This window comes from Bos indicus x Bos taurus, chromosome 17 (genome assembly GCF_003369695.1).
Source record: "Bos indicus x Bos taurus breed Angus x Brahman F1 hybrid chromosome 17, Bos_hybrid_MaternalHap_v2.0, whole genome shotgun sequence".
Taxonomy (NCBI): domain Eukaryota; kingdom Metazoa; phylum Chordata; class Mammalia; order Artiodactyla; family Bovidae; genus Bos; species Bos indicus x Bos taurus.
The window spans coordinates 9801500-9806705 of NC_040092.1; the positions used below are offsets into that span (position 1 = coordinate 9801500).

The 5206-nt window shown below is 45.8% G+C and overlaps 1 non-coding gene across 1 annotated transcript; it reads left to right on the top strand.

Annotated features, from left to right (window-relative positions):
* The first annotated feature begins 779 nt into the window (after nt 1–779).
* TRNAG-UCC lies at nt 780–851 on the top strand. Its single transcript has one exon. It is a non-coding gene; the product is annotated as a tRNA-Gly (tRNA).
* The last annotated feature ends 4355 nt before the right edge of the window (nt 852–5206 follow it).

Consider the following 5206-nt stretch of genomic DNA (forward strand, 5'->3'; position numbering starts at 1 on the left):
CAGCCATTAAAAAGAATGCATTTGAGTCAGTTCTAATGAGGTGGATGAAACTGGAGCCTATTATACAGAGTGAAGTAAGCCAGAAAGAAAAACACCAATACAGTATACTAACGCATATATATGGAATTTAGAAAGATGGTAACAATAACCCTGTATACAAGACAGCAAAAGAGACACTGATGTATAGAACAGTCTTTTTGACTCTGTGGGAGAGGGAGAGGGTGGGAAGATTTGGGAGAATGGCATTGAAACATGTATACTATCATGTATGAAATGAGTCGCCAGTCCAGGTGCGATGCACGATACTGGATGCTTGGGGCTGGTGCACTGGGACGACCCAGAGGGATGGTACGGGGAGGGAGGAGGGTTCAGGATGGGGAACACATGTATACCTGTGGCGGATTCATTTTGATATATGGCAAAACCAATACAATATTGTAAAGTTTAAAAATTAAATTAAATTAAATTTTTTTAAAAAAGCACTGCAATGAGAAGCCGCAACCAGAGAGCAGTCCCTGGCTCACCGCAACTAGAGAAAAGCCCACGCAGCAGTGAAGACCCAGCACGGCCAAAATAAATAAATAAAAATGCCCCTCCCTTAAAAAAAAACCCTTCAATACACAAATGGCAATCATAACAGCATCCCCATGGCAGCCAGGAGCATGGCGAGGGGAGGGGAGGTTTTTACTCTCTCCTGCTCCCCTTGCCCACGCTCTGTGACCTGTGCGAGCATGAGGTCTTAGCGGAGGGCAGATCAAAGCCAGAAGAAGCATGGGAATTCCCTGGCGGTCCAATGGTTAGGACTCGGCACTTCCACTGCCATGGCCCAGGTTCAATCCCTGGTCGGGGAACTAAGATCCCTCAAGTGCTGGGGCATAGCCAAAAAAAAAAAAGGGGGGGGTGGTCAGCCAGAAGTAGGAGGGGTGGTTCCTGAAACTGATGTTGAGACAGACCAAGCACAGCAGGTCCCTCCAAAATGCCATGTCCCCACGTGGCAGCCTCCAGGGAAAGCCAGATCCAGTTAGGAGGTAGCGGAAGGTGGCTGTGATGGACAGGAGACTCAACCACCATTCCTCAGCATCCCGCTGGCCACATCTTTGGGGAACAGCGCTTTCCGAGGGCCTTCTGAGATTAGTTCCCTCTGTCAACCACAGACATGTGAGCTATCTGCCCGAGGAAAGCTGCTTAGGTCTTGGAACAGAGCTCTTATAAGAAGACAGGTCACACACAGGACTTCCCTGGTGGTCCAGCAATTAAAACTCCACACTCCCAGTGCAGGGGGCACAGGTTCGATCCCTGGTCAGGAAACTAGATCCTGTATGCTGCAACTAAGACCTGGTGCGACCAAATAAATAATTTAAACTTCTTTTTTTAAAAGAGTCAAGCTTACCAAAAAAAAAAAAGACTCACAAGATGGTCACACACACATGTTCCTGCTACATGACCAGCCGTGGTAACTAAAATGCAGGGCTCCAGAGCAGACATCAGGTGCACATTCTAAGTTTTAATGTTTACATGAAACATTCTGATATCTGATAATCTGCTCCATTGTACCCCTAATGCCCTAAGCCTACACAGTAACATCATTAATCAGGAGGATCCCTTAGACTGCAAGATCAAACCAGTCAATCCTAAAGGAAATCAATCCTGAATATTCATTGCAACGACTAACGCTGAAGCTGAAGCTCCAATACTTTGGCCACCTGATGCGAAGAGCCGGCTCACTGGAAAAGACCCTGATGCTCGGAGGGACTGGTGGCAGGAGGAGAAGGGGACGACAGAGGGTGAGATGGTTGGATGGCATCTCCGACTCAATGGACATGTGTTTGAGAAAGCTCCGGGAGTTGGTGATGGACAGGGAGGCCTGGAGTGCTGCGGTCCATGGGGTCACAAAGACTTGGACACGACTGAGCGACTGAACAACAATAACAACAACAATGAACATTCCTTGAGCTTAGTCTCAGAGCTGGTCCGGGTTAGGACCAGGGCTCCAGGTGCCACTGGAGAACAGCAAAGACAGTGAAGCAGGCGGACTGCATGAACTCTCCGCCTGCAGCAGACACGCAGACTGTGGGAAAGCCCTGGGCTCTGCACTGCTCCGTCTGCCTCTGCAGACGCCGCTCCACCCCTGAAGGACAGAGAATCATCCGAGGGAGCCCAGCCCCAAGCCAACACTGCGAAGGGACGACTGTGTAAAGAGTAGACAAGAACAGGTGTAGGAGGATGGTGCTGAGGCCATTCGATGGGGGGAAGGCAGTCTTTTCAACGATGGTGCTGGGAAAATTTAATATCCACAGGTGAAAGAAAGTAGCAGGACCCTTACCTTACACTAGACACAAAAATTAACCCCAAAATAGATCAAAGTTCTAAGTATGAGAGTCCACACTACAAAACTCTAAAAGCTTCATGACACTGGATTTGGCAACAACTTCATGGATATGACACCGAAAGCACAGGCAACGGAAGACAAAAACAGGTAAGTGGGACTTCATCAAAACGAAAAGTTTTGTACATCAAAGGACACCATCAACAGAGTAAGAGGACCCTCCCTGGTGGTACGTGGCTAAGACTCCATGCTCCCAGTGCAAGGGTCCCCAGTTTGAGCCCTAGTCAGGAAACTAGACCCCACACGCTGCAACTAAAAATCCTACATGCCACAGTGAGGATGGACGATCACACAGGCTGCAACCAACCCAGGGCAGCCAAATAAAGAAATAAATAGAGACAACAACAATGCAAAAGTAAGAAGGCAGTCCACAAAAAGGGAGAAAATATTTGCAAATTACATATCTGATAAGAGATTAATACAAAGAACTCCTGCAATTCAGTGACAAATGATCCAGCTGAAAAATAGGCAAAGGTACTGAAATACACATTTCTCTGAAGAAGGTACACAAATGAGTAAGCACACGAAAGGTTGATCAACGTCCAGTGATGAAGGAAATAAAAATCAAAAGCACAGTGAGAGACCACTTCAGTCTATTAGGATGGTTATTATCAAACGAACAGCAACAACAACAAAACAAAACAGAAAATACCAAGTGTTGACGAGAACGTAGAGAAATTGAAACACTGGTGCATTGCTGGTAAAAATGGGAAATGGTGTAGTCACTATGCAAAACAGTATTCCTCAGAAAAAGTAAACATAGAATTACTATGAAAGTGAAAGTGAAGTCGCTCAGTCGACCCCATGGACTGTAGCACCCAGGTCTCTGGCATTGCGGGCAGATGCTTTACCATCTGAGCCACCAGGGAATGACTCAGCAATTTCACTTCTGGGTATACAAACAAAAGGACTGAAAGCAGGGAATCAAACAGATATTTATACAATCCACATTCACAGCAGTATTCTTCAGAATAGCTAAAAGGTAGAAACAATCCAAAGTCCATCAATAAATGAATGAACAACATGTGGTCTATTAGGAATTCTCTGGCAGTCCAGTGGTTAGGACTCTCACTGCCAAGGGCCCAGGTTCAATCCCTGGTTGGGGAGCTAAGATCCTGCAAACTGCTCAGTGTGGGGGGAAAAAAACGTCTATCCAAAACAAAGGAATATTCAGTTCAGTTCAGTTCAGTCACTCAGTCGTGTCCGACTCTTTGCGACCCCATGAATTGCAGCACGCCAGGCCTCCCTGTCCATCACCAACTCCCACAGTTCATTCAGACTCACATCCATCAAGTCGGTGATGCCATCCAGCCATCTCCTCCTCTGTCGTCCTCTTCTCCTCCTGCCCCCAATCCCTCCCAGCATCAGAGTCCTTTCCAATGAGTCAACTCTTCACATGAGGTGGCCAAAGTACTGGAGTTTCAGCTTTAGCATCATTCCTTCCAAACAAATCCCAGGGCTGATCTCCTTCAGAATGGACTGGTTGGATCTCCTTGCAGTCCAAGGGACTCTCAAGAGTCTTCTCCAACACCACAGTTCAAAAGCATCAATTCTTCAGTGCTCAGCCTTCTTCACAGTCCAACTCTCACATCCATACATGACCACAGGAAAAACCATAGCCTTGACTAGATGGACCTTTGTTGGCAAAGTAATGTCTCTGCTTTTGAATATGCTATCTAGGTTGGTCATAACTTTTCTTCCAAGGAGTAAGCATCTTTTAATTTCATGGCTGCAATCACCATCTGCAGTAATTTTGGAGCCCCAAGAAATAAAGTCTGACACTGTTTCCACATCTATTTCCCATGCAGTGATGGGACTGGCTGCCATAATCTTCGTTTTCTGAATGTTGAGCTTTAAGCCAACTTTTTCACTCTCCTCTTTCACTTTCATCAAGAGGCTTTTTAGTTCCTCTTCACTTTCTGCCATAAGGGTGGTGTCATCTGCATAACTGAGGTTATTGATATTTCTCCCGGCAATCTTGATTCCAGCTTGTGCTGGAATATTATTTAATCTTAAAAAAGAAGGCAATTCTGATACTCACTACAACACGAGTGAATCTTGAGGACATTATGCTAAGTGGAACAAGCCAGTCACAAAAGGCTAAGTACTGTATGATCATATTACATTAGGTTCCCAAAGGAGTCAAATCCATAGAGACAGAGAGTAGAAAGGTGGTTGTTAGGGGCTAAGAAAGGTGGGGAATGGGGAGGGATTGTTAAATGTACAAAGTTTCAGTTTGAGGAGAGAAGGTTCTGGAGATGGACAGTGGTGATGGTTGCCCAAAAATGTGAATATGAAACTGCACAGCTCAGGTGGGACTCGAACTCTGGCCAAAACCCACACTGGGACTTGAACCCAAGGGCTGGGATTCAAATCCACTGTCTTTAAATAAGATCAAAAACCTGATCTCGGGACTTAACAAAGTTCAGGTTATGTCTCAGTGTAGAAGGAAACCAGTGAGGCAAAGTGATAAGAAGTGATGAAAGGTACGCAGTTCAGTATTTGCAAATGAAACAACTGACAAAGGATGAATCTCCAGAACATAGAAGCGGTTCATGCAGCTCAAGATCAAAGAAACAAACAACCCAGGACTTCCCTGGTGGTAACAGTGGTTAAGAATCTGCCTTGCAATGCAGGGGATGTGGGTCTGATCCCTGATCAGGAAACTAAGATCCCACATGCAGCAGAGGAACTAAGCCCACCTGCCACAGCCAGAATGTTTGTGCACCTCAATGAAAGAGCCTACATGCCGCAACCAAGACCCCACACAGCCAAATAAATATTCTTTTAAAAATTTAAAAATGGGCGGGAGAATTAAAT